The sequence below is a fragment of the Thunnus albacares genome, chromosome 10, assembly GCF_914725855.1.
Source record: "Thunnus albacares chromosome 10, fThuAlb1.1, whole genome shotgun sequence".
NCBI lineage: Eukaryota > Metazoa > Chordata > Actinopteri > Scombriformes > Scombridae > Thunnus > Thunnus albacares.
Window position 1 is genome coordinate 23751944 of NC_058115.1, and position 23057 is coordinate 23775000.

The following is a 23057-nucleotide window of genomic DNA, read 5'->3' on the forward strand; positions in this document are numbered from 1 at the left end:
ATATTGAAGATGAAGTGAGAGGGGTAGGGGTGGGAGTGGGGAGAGGTGGTTTGGGCTCGATCGTCATGCCCGGGCATGCTCAGTGACGTTAAACTCATGAGAAAGCATCAGTGGTGCTACATTGGAAACGAGTGTTTCACAATGACTCATCTGGGCTGCCGTATAAACACATGCCGTTGATTGCAGGGTGAAACTAACTTACAGGGAACTGCTGATGTCTTTGATGACGGGGGACATTTCCCTGATATGGTCTTCATTAATGACTAATAAACAATACAAAGGGTTTATTTTGGCATCTGGTTGACAAGCATTCTGAATAAAGTAAGCATAGCTGTTTCTCTTCACATAAAAGCTTTCTGCACAGTGTTTTTACTTTATTTACTGGATAATACAGTATCCGCATTATTATTTTATCTCGAGGTAAAACATTACCAATTAAACAAAGAGATCATGAAACAAAAGCTTTTTTGTTTGTCGACATTTACGCACAAAGGCAGAGAGAGGAAGCGGTTGTTCTGTAACAGTAAACATCATTATCAGTCAGGAGATGAGCTGCTGTAGATGCTGTATTTTCTGCAGGTTTCCAGTTGTGCAGAACGATGAGGGATTACTATTTATAACCCACAATAAACGCTGAAGGTAAGAGGAATCTCTCTATCGGTAATTACTGCAGAATTTGGCGTCTGTGCCAGGTGCAAATCCTTGGAAATGGCCCTCATTACGGGAAGGCTCGCAGACTGTGGCTAAGAAGTGAGGATAATGACAGTCTGGGATTAACCCTGTTTCCAACTCCCTTTACTCCTCTTCCTCCAAGCCCTCCTTCCACAGCCACCACCAGCCAACCCCTTCTCTCCCATCCCTTCTCTCAGACAATGTGAAAACTTGCCGGAGGGGGTTTTGATCATCCTGTGATGCAGTGCTGTGACAGGCCTCAGACACAGATATTTACTTTCCCACTCAAAGAACCGCAACTCTGAAGATTAGTGGAAAAACTTCTGACACAGCTGCAGTTGAAATATTTTACTACACCGCAACCAGCCGGTACCTCTCTCTCTCTCTCTACCTCAAAAGGGAACTGGATGCTTGGATGTGTTTGTATGTGAATGTGAGTGGTGAAATGTTTTTCATCTGCTCTCATTTTCTGCAGGTACTTATGCTGCCCCCCTTTCCTCCTCTCAAAGTCAGGCCAGGGTTTACTATGACGTCTGAATCAGCCAGCTTTTTCTATTTAAAAGGAAGTTTTCAAGCATATGAAAAGAGGGATTAGCGTCTATTTCCACTAAATCCACTTGAGTGCATTTTAAAACTCTGCCTGATCACATAAAAAGTAATTCAAATAGCAGGTCTTCCATCTTGGTATTTGGTGATTCTGAAGGCAGCGAAGAAATTTTCTATTTCATATCCAGCTCTGTTTGTTGAGAATTTTATGTGCTCCTTAAAATAAAAATGTATATTTAATGGTGGATGTAAAAATACACTGGGTGACCTGCAAGAATGTGCTGTCAAAAATAAACTAGTTTTAAGATGAGATCCTAGGGAGACACCCTCTGTTAGGTGGAGTGGAGCAGGTGGACACAAATGCAGGAGACTGCAGGGAAAGCAAGAACAAAGAAAAACCTCTGGCAGATGAAGTCAAGACAGAATACAGAACAAAGCAGAGCAACTCAAAACCAAGACTTAAATACAAACTAAACTAATGAAACAACAACAAACAGGTGGCAAGACACAAGGACAGGCTGGGAGCTGATTGGCTGGGGAAGACACGGGGAGCAGGGCAGGGCTATCGAGACTGATGCAGGACAGGTGTGGAGCACAGGATCACAGAAGAGAAACAGAAAACCAAAAACCCCAGAAAACACAATATAACCATGCAGAAACCGTCCCAGCACTCACATGAACACAACTTAATTAAGTGCACAATGAGCACACAGCAGAATAAACTTAGCAGCATACACTGCTGTTGACAAAAACATGAATAAATCAGTCCGCCAAGCGGAGTGGTCGTCATATTAAGGCTGCATGTAACGACATGAATTGAACTCAAAGACAACTGCAGCTCCGAATAACGTAACTAGTGTTTCAGTTCGCTTTAGTGTTTAGTTCCTACGAGATGTAGCAAGCAACAGTATCTCAAGTGGCCCTTAAATATAATCTGCAACCTCTTTTATCTGTCCTTCCTCCCACTCAGTCAAGTCTTAAACAGGCAGAAAAGCCTGAGGGCATCTGGTGGACTGGTGGAGAGAAATAGAGCCACACTGGGACAGAACCATAACACCTTCTCTTTTTTTAAAAAGACAATATATTAAATATTTTGCTATAACATTCAATGATCAACACTCTGGAGAACTGATAATGTCTCTACCAAAATGTTGGGAAGGATAAGTTTAGGGCAGTTGTAAGACACTGGAAAAAAATCACCTTGTGTTTACAGATGTTTCAGTTTACAGTGTAAATACCTGAAAACATGAACTGACCTGTCAGATTGAAACCAGAGCAGATGTTGAACACTGAGTCAGGTGTTCAGGTAAAAGGTTCCTGTAAAACCAAACCAAAAAATGTGGAACACATCAACACTATGTGATTATGGAATTTAAATGCTTTTTTTTATTTTTAGCTTTATTTACATACGTTAGTTCCACTAAGAAGATCAAAAGACTCGACCAAGAGCAGCCACAGCACAATTAGTTACTGTCTGAAAAACAAAAAAACACAACAGCATGTAGGAATTAATGCACACACAAGCTGGCTCCCTTCAAAATTTAACAGGCACCATACTGAGAATTTTCATTTACTGCACTTAATTTGTCTAATACTAAGAGAAAAACCCCTCTGTTTAAAGGTAATCAGGTTAACACCCTCTATTCAGTGGGGTAAAACATGGCATGAGGTTCAGTTCTTATCGAGTCCATGCAGCTGTCGTACTTTAATGCACAGGAAAAGTCTTCCACATGCAGTACCAACACAGAATGAGAAGGTTTTATCCAGAGTCTTTCTCTCTTTCTGTTGTATTCATTTGTTATTGTGTGCTACTACTGCTACTTTTATGGTGAAATATTTTATGAAACTTGAAAGAGCATGTGTCTAAAATAAGTCAAGTTTATTTGTATAGCACCTTTCAACAACAAGGCAATTCAAACCGTTTTATATAAAACATGAAAAGCATTAAGACAAGATGCAAAAGTTAAATGTGGAATAAAAAAAACAAGCTAAAATAGAATAAGACATATAAAACAGGAGAGTAAAAGTTACAGAGCCGCTACAGCGCAGTCCAAGATGTTAATCCAAAGCCCCAAATTTGATTTACTACAAGGCAGCAGCAGTAGAACAAAAAAGTTGTGGAGTTAAAAGTGTTAGAATTCACACATAATTTAATTTAATTCCAGCCTTGTGTTTATTTTGATATCTACAGTACATTTGTGAAAAACTATGTAAAAGTTTTGATGTAAACTATGAAAGTCATAACTTCAACTTTCATCAGGGGGCCAAATATTTTTGCTGGAGGGCCAGTTTTGGCACATTTGCCTACCACTGTGCCAGGATATATTACCTGATGCACTGTGTCAAAATAGTTAAAAGACTTCAACCATTTAGTATTCCAGTATTAGTAGTAGTATAATATTCCTATAATAGCACCATAGGCACAGATTTGGAAAAAAATGGAATATAATATGCATAAATATGTTTTAATTGGTGTATAATCACCTGGAAATAAGCACTTTATAACTACGGAGGGAGCGGGTCCTCTTTCACTGAGCCCACCATGTTCCAGTAGCCCAGGACGGACAAACCAAACACTGACTCTAGCGAGGGCCTTGCGCGTTTTTCGCGAGCTTCGCGGCCACCGTAAGATTTCCTCCATGCTTGGAAGGGTATGGAGGGGGGAGGGGTATTCATCTGGTTGCAATCTTCAACCTCACCGCTAGATGCCACTAAATCCTACACACTGACCAACTGTCGGTTACTAGGGCGCCTTAAGATGGTGTATTTAAATTGATGATGGCCTGCTCACTTTTCTTCTCACAGTTTAGTTAATCAAGCTCACCTGATTATTATCCGACCATTTTGCTTCTGGACAACTTTATAGAGGAAATAATCGTGTTTTTGTCGCGCTCATCACTGCTGCTACCTGTATTCATACACTCCTCTCGACGGCCGTTGGCTAGTTTCAGTAACCGGCCTCAAAGTGCTCAGGCACTTTCAACCGGAAGTGGAGTTTACCTGTCCTGTCTTGCCGCTGGCAGCTTGTGACCACACCGACTCATCACTGTCAGCCAGATACATCTCAGATGACCATAGCTTCACTTCACACAGGTAATAAAACTTTCCTGCTTGTGTTAACATCAGTGTCTCCACTTGCTCTGTTTACTAGCTAGTTGAGTGTCTGTTTGTCAACATGGCTGCCATGCTGACGCCGTTGGCTGTTAATAGTTTTGACACAAACCTGCTGCTGGTCCATATTTTGGTTGTTGGCTGTTAATTCCTGCTCATCTGCTGCTGATATCAAGCTGTGTTCATTATTTGCTTTTGTTTGAACTATGAATTGATGTCTTGTGGTGGCTGCGTGAACTAATTTTGTCTTGGTTGTTGTTTGCCAGGTGTGTAATTATGCTTATATGCTGTTGATTTACATTGTGCTGAAATATGAATACTCATGCCTGAGTGGTATTTTATGGCTTTGTGTTTGCTGCTTATATTCTCTGGAGCTGCTGCATTGCCCTTGGAGCTTTCCTTTGGCTTTATTAATGTAAACTCAGGTCTCTAGTATATTGTACTGTCACACTGTACACTGTAAAAACTTAAATTCTTGTTATTTTCAAGGTGTCCAACTATGTGTAGCTACAAAACAAGTCAGTCTCTTGCTTCAACAAAAACATAAAAACTTAAGCTACATGTGACTCATGACAAAGTGTGAAAGTTCTGTTAACTTGGGTTCTTCAGTTGTGGAAACATTTCAGGTATTATAAAATGCACATATTGACTGATTGTCCAGCTGAGCGTTCACTTAACTCATTAAATTTGCTTAGAAAATTATTTGCACACTTCCCAGCCAGCATGCATTATGTATTGGGTCAAAATTCCCTTAAGTCTTCTTTTTATTAATTTGGGGAAAGTTATGGTGATTATTATGTAACTTTAAAAAAAAAATTGCAAAGATGATAAAGATAAGTGTCCTTTTCAACCACACACCATTTCATTGTAGCATATTTCTGACTCATGTTTAGGTGTGACTGTCAGCAGCAGTAGATCACAAGCTGAAGCATCAACTGAAGATGCTTTAGTGGTGAAAAATAAATGCGTCTAACAACTCTTGACAATTGACTGCAGTTTTCTTGAGTGAAAACTTGAGTGAATCCAAGCAAATACAGTTGTTTTTTTTTTTTTTTTTTTTTTTTTTTTTATACATGTATGAAGAGTTTTGTATGATTTAATACCTAACAGTGGAGCACAGTTTGCTTCATTTTATTTGTGGTTTTGTACACATTTAACATACTGTGAAACATATTCTGATTGATTATTTAAGTCATATAACCCAGCCCTAGTTAACTGGGAAGTTAACACAGACTTAACCACACATAGGAGAAGTAGTCGCATTCATCTTTGTTCATATGCATCATATCCATCTAAACATTAGAAAAATGTTTTCTACAAAAGTTGAATAGGTTAATGTGACAGCTTTCTTTACTATTCTTCATATTATAATTATGTTTGAACATCTAACCTTAACATTTCATTAAAAAAAAATGCTGCCTGTGAATTTTTCAAATGTGTTCATAGTTTACAGCCATCTGCTGCATAGCTGACATGTCTTTGCCTGCTGCTGCATATCAGGTGGATTTCTGTGTTTGAATACGTGATTGACTGAAGTTAAATTTTCTGTCGTTTGAATGTTGAATTTCTGTCATTGCCAGTGAACAACACATCAATGAATCTATTCATCCATCCATCCATCCATCCTTATATTCTTGAATATTATTTCTTCTAACGAAGCCATTATTGGTGAAATCACTCAGGTATGTGTGGTAGCACAGTTGCCAAGTAATGTGCTGACAACAGACTGGTGTTGACCTGTATTGCTCGCTGTCTTTGCTGTAACCTCTGCACTCTATTGCAATTGCAGCAATTTGTTTTGGAGTCCTGAGTAAGCTCACTTTGTAGAAACTGCCAAGGTGGGAGGTTCAGTTCACAGTGATGTGGGGAACTCTGGAGACGTGTTTAAAGTTGGACATGCAGGGAGAACAACATGGAACCTTGAAGTGGCAGAAGTAATTTTTTTATAAAAAAGGCCACCCAGTTACTGTTTGCATAACAGCAGTGATAAAGCTTGTAGCTAGCAGCGTCAACACAAACAATATGTTCCGATGTCGTGCTTTGACTCAGACTCCACTTCCCTGGGAGCTCGCTGTCAGTTTCAAAAGCTCCAGCTTGTATGAAACAAAAAGCTGTTTCAGTGCATAAAAGCGGCGTTGCAGTCTGTGCAAAGATGAATTATGGCCTTGGATTGTCAAACATATGTCAGTATGGCATTTTGATTGAAAACTGAAAAGGCGTTTGTGAACAGCTGAAGGTGAAGCTCCTGTAAATGGTTTATTTCTCGACGTGTGTTGTCATTTGATGTGATATGCAGGCTGTAGGTGGGTTCAAATTTTGGAGATAAATGAAAATCTCACAGCCAGTATCTTAAAAATTAGTGCGATAATAATCTGGTTGCAAGATAGAGGAATATTCTGTACGGTTTGGATGATGTATAAAAACCCGCACAGGTTGAGTTCTTCCTCAAGCATACGTTATGCCTGTTTCAAAGAGCCGTACTGTACACCTTGAGAGGACAGGGCAGGAAGAGCGAGTTAAATTGGCCAAATCTTTGAGCAAATAGGGTGGCCACACAGGGCAGCTGTTAGGAGTCCAGTGAGGCCACTTATAAAGGCCAGCTGTCATACAGAGGTGTGCTGAGAAGAGAGAGAAAATCAATGGCCATAATTGCTCAATAACAGTCCAACCATGGAGGTGTGGGGAGCGGGGGCACGGGTCACAGCAGACACAGTGACATGCATTTGCTCACAGTGTGCAGTTTGCATTTTTTTTTTATTTTTCTACATTGCAAGTCAACTACGACACAACCAGCTGCAGCAGCTATACTGAAAACCAGCTGAAAAAAATCTGCTTTCCTTTTGCATTAAGTTAAAAGTTACTTTTACTTTGTTTCCACAGCTTGTGTTAATTTTTCACAGCCGTCTGTGCCACCAGTCACCCTGATTTACTTAGGAGCCAGAAAAACTGGTATCCTAGCAACAGAAGCAGATATCCGTACTTTGTTTGTTCTGTCACACAATGTGTATGTGTGTTACGTATATGGTGTGTGTGTGTGTGTGTGTGCTCAGTGCATGCATGAGGGTGTGCATACATGAGAGTGTTTGCATGTGTGTAAGCTTCTCTATAGAAACTAGCAGTTAAAATGCAAACCGACACCTCACTACTGCCTGTAATGGCTCTGGATTTATCGGCATCTGTGTGAAAGCTGTTTACATAGTGCCCTCCACTGTTACCAATCGCCATGATAATGCTGTCAGACAAGGCTTAGTGAGCCCATTCCTCTGTCTCACCTCACTTGGTAATGTTTACACACCAACTTTAAAGCGGGCCCCACAGTACTGCACGCCCATTCTGATCCAATCCTACAACAAACCTGACCTCAGTGAGGTCACTGGTGGAAGGATGCCGGCTGACCCTTTTTTTTTATAGAGAATTTCAACATTCCCACTGTGGATGATTTAAATCCATAGAATAAAATTTCCAAATCTAATTTCCAACAACTGGATCTAATAAAGTGTAAAAGAATGGATGGAAGGCATCCAGCAGTCCCTGTGAGAGGTGCGGTTTGCTTTGCATTGGATCTAATTGAATTACTGATCTATTCCTCGGAACCTCTTAAGATTTCAAAGCGCTGTCATGTTTTACATAAGCTTGCTTTAGTCATGATTTATTGTGTTAATAGGAGAGTTTATAAATAGCTCTAGCTTTGATGCTTTTTGGACAAGATTTTGAAGAAAGACATTTGAAAAGAAACCTCATAAGACCTATAAGAAACCTTGTCGTGGTTACTGTGTTTAACACAGGCACGAATGACCCAATACAAGATACAGAATGTTTTAGATGACAGTAATATGCAAGCTTCAGGCATAGAATGATTTTGCAGAACTATGAACAATAAAGCATCTGTAAAAAGTATCTGTAGACTAAGCATATAAATTCATTCAGCTAGTAGTCATGGGTTATCCTAACCACAGAAACAGTTCATGGGAAAACTGTAAGAAGTGACACCAGAATCAAGCATCCACAGGACTCACCACAAAAATAACATTTGTTGTTTTGTTAAAAGTCCCCTTCCAGTAATAAATGTGTTTTTCTGTTTCTTCTTTCTGTTTGAGTTTGACTGTGCAGAATGATGTATGTGCAGAGTTTGACACTAGAAGGCTGTTTTTATATTCATCTACTGAAAGTGGAAAGTTTCTCTGTGCTCACTGAAAATTTGAGTTTAACGCACGTACCTACGAGCATGATTTGTGACATCACAACTAGTTTGGAACCAGTCATGGTCCAGTATACAATTCAAAACTTGAAGTCTCCAGTTCACCTATGCTGGAAATGGACTCATTTCAGTGAAGTACTGTAGGAGACAGCTTGTGTCCAGCAGTTAAACTTTTGAAATGAACTGTATTTGCATATTCATAGAGTCTGGATTTTTAATGCGGTAGACAGAGAAGATGCCTTTTTTCAGGATTTTTAATGTGGTAACTGAACTTTTTTGTAGAAAAACATGTCAGACACAATTTATTATTCCAAGCAGAGGATTTTTATGTTCTTAACAGGAGTCTGGAGGGGATCTTAAGAGTCACAATTCCCATATAAAAAGAAGTTGTTTTAGGTATCTTGTCTGTCAGGAACAAAGGCAGCGATGTTGTTAAAGAGCCACAAATCCTGATAGAGAGGAAGCTGGTTTGGTTGGTTGGATGGGTCAAAAAATTTCACAGGAGATCGTTGAAACATTGGTTTCTCTTAAACATGACAATGAAGGCTCTCCTAACCTTAACCATGTTGTTATTTTAACCCAAAATGTTGTTTTTGTGCCTAAACATAACCAAACCTTAATTGTCACATCAAAAAGTGCTTTTTATGTTTTTTTTAACTGTGATTAGTAACGGTTTTGGAGGACACTGACAGTCCTGCTGATCGAGGTGGCAGATCAGGAAATGATTTTATGTATTGTTCTGGAGTGTATTTATGAACAGGGTACTGACTTGTGGCAGAGGTGTAAAAATAGAAACCTTCTGTTTTGTAAATAGCAACCATGGGTCCCCAAATCCTGAAGGACAGCTGTGCAGCTATGATTCCAACCTCCAGATTTATCTGCAGTGACCAATGACTTTTGGTGAGAAACCAGCACAACACAAGTCACACTCAGATATGTAGATGAAAGTCTCCCCAGTTCTCAAACTGAGCAGTATTCCTCTTTTTAAAGATGATTTTCAGATAAAGATGTTAGCACAGCTGGAAAACAGCCAGCAGGCATCTCTATTCACATGGACCAATCATCTCTTTCTATTTTCAGTGCCACCCTACTCCAACTCCCTGTCCCCAGCACCAAGTTTGTCCTTATAATTGAAACAGTGTGAAAAAATGTGATTTCTGATAAGGGTAATCTTCACAGTGATTAAGCTCCTATAATCTCACAGATAGAGAGGATCACATGTTTGATGCCTGAGATAACGGGCTGGTTGCAGGAGCCCATGTTTTTTTTTTTTTTTTGCTTCCCTGAAAAACTTATACACATACACACACACACACACACACATACAAACATTCATGGTTATCACACTTAAAATGTAGCAGGGCATACCTAGTAGGATTGCTAACATCTGTTCTTGTTAAATTGCAAAGAAGTTTTATTGATCTGGTGCTGGGGCCACATTCCTTGGCAATTTACTGCTGCGAGAGGAAAAAGCAGAGGGTGTGGGCTTTTAAAGAGGATCACTAGTTCAGGTAGTTAATGCCCATGGTCTCTTTTTTCCCCCCCTTAAATCTACCAGGAGGGGTATGCGAAGGGAATTCAAATGAAAACGGACTCCTCTGCCTCCTCTATAGTCCAGTCAGCAAGGTCTGGGAGCTTTGTGTGATTTAAGGAGGATTGTGCAAGGGCCAAATTGGCTGCAGATGGGTAGGGAGCCTGTAGCTTCATAACCTCACAGCTTATATGTACGGATTATCTGAGGTAAGAGCGCCATAAATTACACATGGGAGCTTTCTTATACTCTGACCTGGCAACCCCAACCTGGCTGGTGTAATGGGATAGCTTGGGGAGCTAGTGGTTTCAATTAAGGAATGCTGGCCCGGTGATATCATTCTTCTACCACAGGGCTCATGCCTGACTCCTAAACAGGACCAATGCATATGAAATAGCTCCTTCATTCTAGTTAAGCGTCTGGTTGATGAGGATTTGGCTTCTCATTCCTGTATTGATTTTGTGTCCCTAACATCCTTCAGGGGATGAGATTGGCAAAAAAAGTGCTTGGAGCAGCATTTCACCTCCTGCCTCTTCACTCATGTGTACATTATTTGCATAAAAACTTGCATAATGTATAAAAATCAATCAAATTTTAAAGGCTATAGCTGAAAATTCTCCTTTTTTTTGTTAAAGGAAATGTAATCTACGTTGATATTGCAGTTATTGTACATATCTTTCAAAATAGTACCCCATCATTTCGTAAACAGCTGAAATAGAAACGATGTTCAGGCTTCTGGCATGTGGTTGGCTGTTTCCGGTTGCAGTAGTTGAGTGACATTTGAGGGCTGGTGTTGTTAGCAGACGTGCTATCAACTGTTTTGATGTCCTACTGACTAGAGCACATCCTAGTCCTGTATGGACGTCTGCTCCTTTATATTACATTCACCTGTTTGGAGGACCCACCGGCCGTTAAGAGTATATTCCACTCATTAAGTAGAAGCTAACAAGCCACCATTCAGGAAACCTGATTCCCACTAGTCCTTACTTTTCGTTCATGTTATTTCAATGCTTGTTGAACATTATAGAAAGCCCAAGGCAGCTAGCATTAGATATCTCTCTTTTCTGGATACAGATGTGGTGACAAATGACCAGACTGTCAAAACTCACAGTTACGGGTAGCATTGTACCTTCAGCACTCCACATGTTACCCTTTGATTCCAATTATGACATTGAGTACTACAGAAAGTGCTCACATCTCAGATGGGACAAAGGCTAATAACGTTTCTACCCAGTCGGTTAACTGTCTATGTGTCAGTTGGAATTGAAGTGATATTTCTATTTCTGCACTGATTAAATTACAGCACCGATTATCAGTTGGAACCAAAGGTTCACACTCCCTTTTGAACACTGCAGAAAAAATTAATTAAATTTAAATTCCCTCTTTTTGATTAGGCTACAATCTTGACCAAGTTGTACTGATTTCAAAAATAATGGCAAAAATTAATTTTAATATCAGTTCTACTTAAAAAAAACAAAATGTTTTACTTGAGTATAAGATAAATGTTCATGGTATTGGTGAATCCTGTTACTTATAGTCCCACCCAAGATAAAGACTAATGTGGAGCAACATGGGCCTCATTTTGATGAACACCGAATCTTATCAGGGAGTGGAGGAGGCGTGCAAGGCAGCCTACGTTCCTAGTGTGAACTGGACGCTTGCAATAAATCATAGGACTCTCTCACCTAGTTTAGGGTTCAAGCATGCCAGGAAACAGTTGTTTCCTTAAATTCTCCTCCGATCTAATGCAGAGAGAACAAGCTTTCACCGGCTGCCAGCAGCCACACTTCAGAACACAGCAGTTTTATTGCAAAGATTTAGTCAAAAAAAAAATATTTGCAGGAACGTGATGAAAAGGTTACTGTCAGAGGTTGACAAGCAGGCGAGAGAAAGTAGTAGATTTCAAAGCTCTGATCAAACTTTTCACAGGTTATTGCAGTTTTATAGCGATGTTTGCTGAATTGAATTTTCTCAAGGTTGATTCAAAGCAACTTGTTTACCTCTTTAGACAACATTTTTTCAAGTACTTGGATAACTTTAATTCACATCTCTGCTGAAAAGCATGTGATGAATTGGCAGAAATGCCTTACTTATTCACTAAATGTCTGCAAACACAATTCAGATGGAAGGAAAAAAAGGATTCAATTGGTTATGAGACACGACACAATCTAAACAGAAAAGAGTATTACGAAAGAAAATACAGAGGAGTACTGTATAATCTCAAGTGTAAATGTTTCCTGTAAGATCAAGGAGTTAGGTTGAAATCGTATCATTTACAGAAATTGCTACCACTGCCAAGATGTGATTGCTCTGAGCAAACATGTCAGATCAAACATTCATGGTCAGAGATGTGAAGTCTTAATGCAGCAGAATAACAAGTCAGAGCATCATCTCCTCCTCACACAGCCAAGGTCACCTGTCTCATTATGAAAGGAAACCTCCAACATTCATTCAGCGTGACATTGTGTTTATGTTAGCCAGTTTCTGTTTAGGCGTGAAGGCGTTCTTTGTTTCATTTTGCCATAACTAATCAGAGCGAGGTATTCATCCCGTCTGCATCATTTTCAGATGACAGGGAAGCTGTGACAGTGTTGCTAGTTGCAATTAGTCCAGTTGTTTTTATGATGATTAAAGAAATATGCAGATTTAAGAGTTACTGTTTTCTCGACACAACCTGTGCAGATATGTCGGTCTCAGCTATGCTTGTTGCCATTTTTACAATAATTTTCTGTCTCTATTTTTCATGGATTAAGCTCTGCAGGTAGCTATGTCGGAAGATGATGTTCCCATTTGTAATCCTGCCTAAGAAAGTTCTGACTGGTTGGCTCAGCAGTCAATGAGCACAAAAGACCTATTTGGATCTCTGAAAATATCGGAGATGTGAAGCAGAACCAGGCTAGACTTACAGGGTATTATATGTTTAGCTTAGAACAAGGGCTGGAAGGGGCAAAAAGTTTACCTTGCTCCAATAGCACCAATCAAGTTCTGGCTTCAGACACCTGAATATGCTGGTTGAGTATTTGTATAGGAACCGGAATAATGTGGCATGTAAACGCTTTTCTGATCACTGCCTACCATGTGAACATGTGTGTCCTCAATTCAAGTTATGTAGTAATTAGTCAAATGAAATGAAATGAAAGTGAATCGAAGGCTCATGATGTGTAAGATAAACTGTATTGTTGTTCACATCTTCATTTACTGGTGATTAGGGCAGCTATTATCAATTAATCTTCTGATTATTTTCTCGATAAATCGATTAACTCTTTTGTCTGCAAAATTTAAGACAATGAGAAAAATGTCCATTATAATTTATTAGAGTCCAAGGTGATGTCTTGTTTTGTTCAATCAGCGGTCCAAAATTCAAAAAATTCAATTTACTTTCATACATGACACAGAAAAGCTTCAAATCCTCTGATTTGAGAAGCTGCAACCAGCAAATATTTCATTTTCACATTTCTACATAAAAAAAATACAAAAGCAAACACTTGATTATTAAAATAGTTGCAGTTTAATGTTCTGTTAATCAACTAGGGATGAAACGGTTACTTGTTTCACGATAAACCTTGGTAAAACTCCTGATGGTTATTACTTTCAAATTTTAATTATCATTAAAACCATGTTTGATTACTGACTCGAGCTTAATACTGTCCAGCATCAACCAAAGTTAGCAACAGTCTCCCAGACGCAGACACACAGGCACAGCATGCAAAGTGGGTTTGTTTTGCTTCAGTGAAAACATGGCGGAAGGCATTTTTCAGACTTCTAAGAGGAATAATTGACTAATTCAAGGCCAATTCATGCTTTCCGCATTTCTGCATCCATGGACAGTTGTGGTCTTATGGACCCACATGCGGTTCCATTCATACTTTTTCTGGAAGTCTGCAGACACAAATGTGTTCCAGATGTGCTCACTAGTAATCAGGGCTGCAATGTGATAACTTTCCAGTTGTGAAATCCACTCTGGGTATTACAAACCACTGTTTTGTGTTTTTCTGATCAGCCTTTAAATGCAATGATCTGTTACTCCAACCGTACTTACTGGATTGGCACAACATGCCCACACCAGCACAGCCACGTATTCTTTTACAAAGAGCTGTTTTCAGTCTGAATGCAGCTGAGGAGTTCCTGTTTGTTGCTGAACAACAAGAAGAAGTCGAAGAAAGAAAAGCGATAGCTTAATGAGAACAGGAATACAGTACATACATACAATAGACGAGACAGACATTCCTGTTTGCTGCAGTGCAGAGTGCAGTTACCTCTCATGGCCACATGGTGCCATCTTTGATGTTAATGCACATTTGATATGGTTTCCATATGTTTACATGTGGTATTAGCTATGTTATTATTTTAATGTTTATACAAACAAAAATGCATAGTGCTGCTAATTTTATTTGTGGTTTTCAATATAAAACTTGTGTGTGTATCGTACTTTTTAATCATTTTCAGCACATTTTAACAATACCGCGATAATACTGATAACTGTGATCATTTTGGTCACTATAATCATGATATGAAATTTTCATACTGTTTCGTCTCGATAATCAACTAATCGATTAATGAACTAATCGTTCCAGCTCTACCGTTGATCAGAAATAGAAGCCAAATCCATCAATGCAGCAGTGTCCAGGCAGACCGAGCCCAAAGTGGGTTCTTCCTCAACTGTTGAGTTTATTCAGCAAGGACACACCTGCATGGAAACAGTTGGGGACCTTGGATAATGTTGCCACTCCTCACTCTATGTAAACATATCCTGAGTGAGATTGAATGCAGGATGAAACTGAATACCTGGATACTCGTATGCTTTTAAAAATACATGTGAGGAAATAGTGATCGCTTATGTGTTTTACTGTAACAGTAATCACCAGCCAGCCCTCTTGGGATGTCTGTCTCTGCATGGCTCATAGCTGAGACATTGTGATGCAATACCGCAAAACATGCGTTCATGGTATTTGTGGTTGTGACATTTGACTGCTGGGACAACAGCCTACGACAGTATGTGATGTCTCATTAATGACAAACAAGGGTGTCATGTAACTTTAGGTTTGATTTATGTCACATTCTTTTCCCTGGAGAATGAGTGCTGTGAACTCCAGTGTTAGTGATTACTGCACTGCAGAGGAATGTACTGACATGCCCTCAACCTCTACATGTCCACAGTTGGTAAATGAAAAGAAAACAAAGCTGCGAAAGTCTGTCTCCTCGCAGACCAGCGGTGGTAATGGTTACGTTCTTGTTTCACTGATGTATAAAAAAGCTTAAAGCTGTAGTGCGGGACTTTTGTCTCCCCTTCTGGCAGTGAGAGTAATTACAAAAACACTGTTGACACATGCTTCTGTCATAGGCTACTCTGTTGCTACTCTTTTGGCTGCAAAACGGTGGATAAATTGTTTTGAGTGTCACACAACTCCCACGAAATGACTCATTTCACTATCAGAATTTAATCCATTCGGTCTGATAACATTTGGAAAGTCTAGAAGAGCCGCACGATAAAATTATTTTATCCCTATTCGAGTTAGCAGAGAGATAACCAGAAGTTAGCACACACCCTGCCGATAGAGCATGTGCAGTATGCAGTCATCCGGCCAGCGTGGGAATGTCAAACCCGACACCAGATTAAAATCTCCGGTATGTTGTGATCAGTTTAATCAGCATTGTGTGAACTCGTTTGGCAAGAGATTGAATTTAACAGATGTTCATTTCTATGTAAAAGTTTGGCTGTGCAGGTTTAAATCACGGTTGACCTTTATGTCTGGCTGAAGAAACTGCTTAATCCCTCGCAGTGAGTACACATAAATTGTTGCTGGTGGGATTCCAATCAAGACCAAAATTTTGATTAGCACAACCTACAGTAAACAGGATAAATGGTGATTTCAGATTTTAACAGTCTAAACAAGCAGCTGCCAAAATAACCTGTGGTAATCATGTTTATTTTAACAAAACAACTACCCGTGGGCTGTGACATTGCATGTGATTTGTTTCAGTAAAAGTGATTGAGCTTTAGAAATAGAAGGTCAGTTTGTGTTGGGTGATCATTTAAATCTATGGAAACCAAACACGCTCTACAAAACTAAATGACATGCCAGCCAATTGCAATCAATGTCGAGAAAGTAATCAGTGCTTGATTAGATGTAATGCTCCCCATATTGATTCCCCTCTGCACCAGGAGGCCGCATCAAGTGCTCTGAATGAGAAGTGTTCGATTACCCGGTGAGGTTAAACACAGACTGTTACCACAGAGTGAATTGCCTTGGACAACAAGAATGACAGGCAGGATTGAGATAACTGCCTGTGATCCTGTGGCTGAATCAACGTTTACCCTCTTCTGCCAACACCTCGCTGATGTATCTGTCGGAAACACTGTCAGGTTTTTTTTTTCTTATTTTATTTTCCGTGTCAAAATTGATTATTTTCTCTCAAGTGCCTTGCAGACAACTTTTTCTCATTGAAATCTCCCTTGCACTCTCTGATTTGACAGAACACTGTAGTCTGGCCAAGAAAAAAATAAATATTGCTGTTAAATTGTAATGATTTGTATGATTTACAGACAATATTTTGCTGCAACTCAGGGATTTATTTTTTATCTTTTGTATTTTCAGGAAACTTGCTGTCATACTGGCAGGTGTGAAGAAAAATTCAGTTCAACATGACAGCTTTGAGGCTAACAGCCTCTCACATGATAATATTTATCACACTGTTGATCCCATGGTTCACAAGCAAGTTTCTTTCACTTCTTTGAAAGTTAACAAGTTGCTTATTTCAGTCTTAAAATCACATCTTTATTAACAAGTGACAGAATCTGTGAATGCAGGGTGAGACCATTTCACTCTTTTTATCCAATGAGAATTGGAAAAATTGAGTTAAACTGACAGAATATTGTCACTTTGGGAGAAATCTGACATCAAATTTCACCCAATTGCCAGTTTAATTTGATTTAACATAAATACATGTAATGACTTGTTCAGAAATATAAATATTTTGTGGTGTAAAATCACTTAATTATTGCTCAGATGCAATAATGCAGCAGCTTTATGACATTACAACAAACCATAGCAAGAGCAACTTTAGGCTGTAGATGATCATGACAGTGTAATCTCATAGAAAATGTTGCCACTGTATGTGACCATTGGCGGCCTTAGCTATGTTTCATCCATTTCAATAGAAACGGGCCCCGTCCTCCCAAAGGGTCCCTGATTGACATGCAAGAATTTAATAATTTAGGAGCTTTTTTCTTAAATATATATTGTGGCGAGCTGTGGTTACTTCATTCAAAGATGACACACTGGACACCGCTTCAAAGCTAACAGCCATCTTTAATTGCAGTTAGAACCAGTTAGTAATTCAATGTTCATTATGCTGCTTCAGGTCCGGGTCCCTGTCCAGTAGAGTGCTGGTGGTCGCGCTGTCATGCACTGCAGTCAGCGAGTTATTCTGCTTTCACATCACTGAAAACGGGTTTGTTCCATCCTCCACACGGCTTCATACCCCAACGGGAACGTTTCAGAAGCAGAGCATTCTGACTGCGGTCAAGCCAGCTGCTACTACGGTAATTACGGTAGCCTCAAGGCAAAGCTGAATTTGTTAATTACTGCAGTAGTGGCGCAACGGAACTGCCCAATTTTGTTGACTTGCTCAGATTTTGCTGATTTGGTCATTTCCCCTGAGTTTTGTACTTCTACTATGGTTAGTTAGGCTACATAGTTAAATTTTGTTTATTGTAGATATACAATCGTGACTCTGCACACTGTGATTTATTTTAAAAATTGACCGGATGCTCTATACTGTTTCTGTGTCTGACATCCTGCCCAGCTTGATCAAGCTATTTAGGTCTTGAAACGGGCCCCCAGATGCTTAAGGCCGTCACTACATGTGACGGTGACCCAATTTGATTTTTGTTTGCTGTGTGTGTGTTACATAAATCTGATGTGCAAGGAATCTGATCTTCTCTCATTTTGGCTATAGATGAATTCAACTGTGTTTAACACTGTAATGTATATAAATGCTTTTTTCAAGAAAACTGTCCAGAAGATCCTGTAGCATCAGTTATGTGTTGTAATGTAGTCATCACATGCTAATCAAGGTTACAATCTATATAAACTTTAACTTTTCAAAGGAATTTAGTTCAGTTTTAACAGATGACAAGATTTCTTTTTTGGGCTGTGCTGTTATCAGTTGCTCCAAATTCAAATATGGAAAAAATGGAAAGTAAAAACCACAAGCCTCTGCTCCATAAAACTGATTTTACTTACTAAAGACCGACTGATCTGCCTACATGGGGCCGATGGTGAGCCTGATCTCTTACTTACTGGGTACTAGTTACATTTCATGGCCAAAATTACACTCTTACAGTTTTATTACAATTATTAAAATGCAATAATTCGTATAGTCTGATTTAAAGCATAAGCTAGCAAGTAATTCCTGTTGGGTTTAATTAGCTAGCAGCTCCCCACAGCACTATCACATCCCAACTGTTGAGGTTGGACTTAAGTAGTACATTTATGTCATTTTTTCCTCAAAGCCTGTGTCAGAACCAATTTCCTACTTGTGTGTTAAGACTGAATAACTTCCAGATTCACACGGACTGCCTTCATCTGTTGGAGACAGGGACTGCCAGCGATGATTAACCCAAACAAATTTGCTTTCACCGTCAGTGTAAATGTGCTCAGTTTATTTCTCCTGCTCACACACGTCAAGTCATTTTTACTGATTTATAGTCATAAATATCAAAGACATTTAAAATAATGGTAATGATGGGCAGCAGCTTGATCTGAAGACACATGACCAGAATCCCTCAACACCACACTGAATTATTTTTACTTCCTTAATGTCAGCACCAGATGACCAAGACCGGAGCAGTGTTGGACCAACTTGGTTCGATCAGTCGTCAAACCAAAATCATATTTATAATCGACGCAACAATCATAATGTGACCGCTCCTTTAGGGAAATTTCTCCATGGAAGGTGAACAAGAATTGACATATCATTATTGACCAATGTTTGAAACAACAATGAACTGAAACATCAGTTGCTTCTGTGAAAGACTTTCATATATCAAGTCGTATGTTGCTGTTTATATCAAGATAGAGACATATTCACAATGGAGTTGTGAATATTTTTGGAGATGAATATGAACACCCAGACAAATTGAAATTAAATAACCTCTTACTGAACACAGTGGCCTGCTGTATAAAGCCAGAGATAGTTACGTACATCAAGGTCACTTGGCAACAAGGGTACATATTTAAATAAGTAATGTAAGGGGATAAATTGACTCTAGATAAATGTTCCTTCAGCTTAAGGGTAATGCCTTAGAGTGTATTATGTCTTAGAGCGTATCAGAGTGTATAGACATGACAGATAGCAGGTAAACCTGAGAGCAACTCTACACTTCTAAGCCGATTCTGTAAAAACACCTGATCTTGCAGTCCTCAGGACCTTGTTCAGACCTCATCAGCCCAGACACACACAGAGCATGACAACTGCTCCTCTTCAAACAGCCCATATGTCCCCTATAAGGTTAGGCCAGTCACCTCGTCTGTGAGATTAGAGCAGGCTGCAGAAGTAGAATTGGTTTGGGGAAAAACCTGTTTTTCTCAGTTTGGGGGTTGAGGCCTTGCGGTTTAAAAAAAAAACCCTGTGATGGTGTCTTTGAGGGGTGTCCACTAGCAGATCGCAGCATCCAGTAGGGTGCCATTTGTTTTTTTTTTTTCCTATCTTTGCCCTGCACCGGTGGGTGGTGGTGCAGATCTCGTTTTCTCCCTCTGTTTTCTCCTCTGGGGAATCTTTAACTGGCTGGGGTTTGATATGGCAGAGCACCAGCCCAATAATAACAGCTCAGACAGAGGGGAGTGTGCAAGCCTTCACACAAGCATCCAGGGATTTGGGAAAAGTTGTCTCAAAGGAGGGTGGAAGGGTGGGGGTTGGACGCCTGGTGACTATCGTTTCATAGACAGATGATATATGTGGAATAGAATCAAAAGGGAGGATTTTGGCCAAGCGGTGGTTTTCACAGTGGTGTGCGGCTGAGTGGCTCAGTGTCTCAGCCGGTCTTTTCAGCCTGTGTTTTTGTCATCTTTTTTTTTTTATCTCTTCTTCAAACTCTTAGTCTTTGTGATCTCTTCCTCAATCCACTCTTTTTCCTCTGAGTTATTCTTCCTTTATTCTCGCTCCCGTCTTTCTGTGAGAGGCAGCAGTGCGGGGCTTTCAGCTTGGATCCTCCTGCTGAGGGCTTGTCTACGGGCATCAAATAAGCTTTACTCAATTCTGCTGATGGCTCACTCTGAACTGTCAACAGTTGCTTTTCTTCACATGTGCCCCTCCACAGTCAGTAATTACTCTTATTGTCACCCTTGCTATTATCATTATTATCATCATCACTATCACCATTATCTTCAATCATCCTCCCTATTTTTACAATTCAATCTGTCTTTCTTCCATAATACTTGGCAAATCTGAACACAGTCATTTCTACAGTATTACATACTGATTCTGTCCTTAACTGCACAAGGAAAAACAGGATGGAGAAATGCATGCCCACTCAACGCTGCAGCACCACTCGTGAGCAAAACAACAACAAAATAGCCGGTTATGTGCAAATTGCAGTTGTAGCATGTCCGGGCAAACTGCTCCAAGTTCAACATGTGTTGCACCTGTGGAATCTGTTGACAGCGTTCAAACCAGCAATCATGATGATAAGAGGTGAAATGATTTGGCATGGTGTGAAATGGCATGCCCGCAGGGTGCGTAGTGCTGCACTCTGTGGGCAATGGGCAAGAAATAACAAATTAGCAAACTATTGTTGCCTTAGGTGTTTTAGTGCTCATTTACCACACAACTTTATCTGCCGTCATTGCCCAGGCTTGAGGAGGGAACTGCAAGACATTAGTTTCTAATTTAAGACTGAGCCTCATCCAAAGCTGAAATGGTGCATAATTGCACAGTGGGGAGTGTTATATGCCAGAGAGAGAGAAGCAGAGGGCTGATCTGAGACATTCTTCTATCAGAGCTTCCCAGCAGAGATCCACACAGTGATTCTCCTCTGTTAATCACTGAGTTATAACTCAGGAGAGATTTAATATTTATTTTAGAGACTGTCTTCTGAAGAAAAACAACAATAGATTGTAATTTCAGTCGCCCAAAAACAAGCTATAGTTACATTTGCGTGACAGCTGCCATCTAGAAGGAGGAATGGAGGAATAAAAACCGTAACTATCATTGTCCCCTAACCTTAACAATGGTGGTTTAACCCAAACCCTGATCTTTCCCTAAACCTAATCAAGTTGTACTATTGTACAAGCTCAGTAGCTGGTGGGATCCATACCATAGTCTTGAATTGAAAGTTAAAGGTACCCTGTGGAGTTTTTGACCACTAGTGATGCTTTGCAGTATTGTTTTTAGGAGTGGGTCCCCGTTTTGTTTGTATGGTGGCCGTACACAACTTAATGTTGAATAAATGGACTCTGCAAAGGTTCATGAAGAAGGCCAAACCCTCAACATTAAGGTCACACACACTGTGTTTCACTGACAAACACTGAATGTTAACATAACTTTTGTTTACAAGAAAACTACACAGGGCGCCTTTAAGCATGAAAGTACAATCCCAACTCAAGGTTTACTTATTAGCTTTTCCAGAGCTTTCAACTATATCACATAGTCTTTACGAGCAGACAAAGAGACACTGAAATGTATATATTTAAAAAATGTTATTTACATATTATTATTGTCTATAACTATTATTATTTATAACTATAATAATACAGTTGAGTTTATTATTATGAATTAGGGATGTCAATGGTTAACTGCCGAGAATATTTTTGACTAGTTATGCATGTGGGTCTATAGGTTAATTTGCATACTAGGGTACTGAACTCATTACTTTTGTTATTCATATTAGATCTATCGGTACCAAATTTCGGTACCTTGCAGTACTGACAGTGAGTGCAGCCTGAAATAAGTTTTATAAACACAACATTTACCGACACATGGAGGAACACCAACCCCCAGATACAAAGAGATCTGACGGATCCATTTTACCAACCTGCACGGCGGCTAGCAGCTAATTAGCATGGCTAGCATCGGCACGGACAGCCACATAGCTGAAGTACTGTTAGCTTAGCATACTAATCCTACAGTCTATCTGTAATAACCATCACCTTGTTGGTGTTCCGAATGATTGAGACAGATATGCTTCCAATCAGTGTCATAGAGGGCGAGGGATTCGGTACCTCAAGCCTGAGTACGGTATGCCATTGAGAGCTACTGTGACTAAACGCTTTGAAAACATTTTGAGGTGAAGAAGGATGAGCTAAAAGTCAAGCTAACCAGGGCAGACAAGCTAGCTCTGACCACAGACTGCTTGAGCTCTCACCAAATAAAGCTACATCACAACTTTTCTTAAAAATTAACTGGTTAGTTACTAGTTAATGAGTGTCGGCCTACTGAAAGCAAAATTAACTGAAACTGACATCCCTATCATAAATATTTGATTATTTTATGTGATTTTGAATACATTTACCATTTGTAGATATACATTTTAATATCTGATATACATCAGATATACTGTATATTTAAACCATATCCCCTAGAAACAAGCATAGGTCCTTAATAGCTTTAGAAGAAAAAAATAAGTGGACACCAGGATAAGTGACCTGAAAACTGGATGCATTTTCCAAAAGCAACTATGATTGTGATCTCAGACAAAGAGCACAATTTCCATATTGTTTTCACTGTACAAACTGTATATCCACCTGCCTACAGAAATTATCATAACAATTTGTATATGCGTCTGAACAAGATGAGAAGCATAAGTACCCTGAGCGAGCTACCTCTGTGCTCAGCGCATCATCTATTGTTCAACAAAGACATCTGAAATCACAAAACGCCCAGTGAGAGGCGGTTTAAAAAAAAAAAAAAAAAAAAAAAGAAAAGCTGAAGAGCAACCAGGTAACTACAGAGCAATGCTGTGTTCTCTGCAGACATAGCCGTTCCCTCACTAGGAAGATA

General features: G+C 39.6%; 1 long non-coding RNA gene across 4 annotated transcripts in view; it reads left to right on the forward strand.

Moving 5' to 3' along the window:
- Nucleotides 1-3889: 3889 nt before the first annotated feature.
- LOC122990427 overlaps nucleotides 3890-23057 on the forward strand; it is a 188667-nt gene continuing 169499 nt past the window's right edge. For 2 of the 4 annotated variants that reach the window (XR_006405355.1, XR_006405353.1), the window contains exons 1-2: nucleotides 3890-4311; nucleotides 9342-9427. This is a non-coding gene — a long non-coding RNA (uncharacterized LOC122990427). The remainder of the gene's footprint in view (nucleotides 4312-9341; nucleotides 9428-23057) is intronic. The other 2 variants (XR_006405352.1, XR_006405354.1) reach the window with 1 other exon arrangement.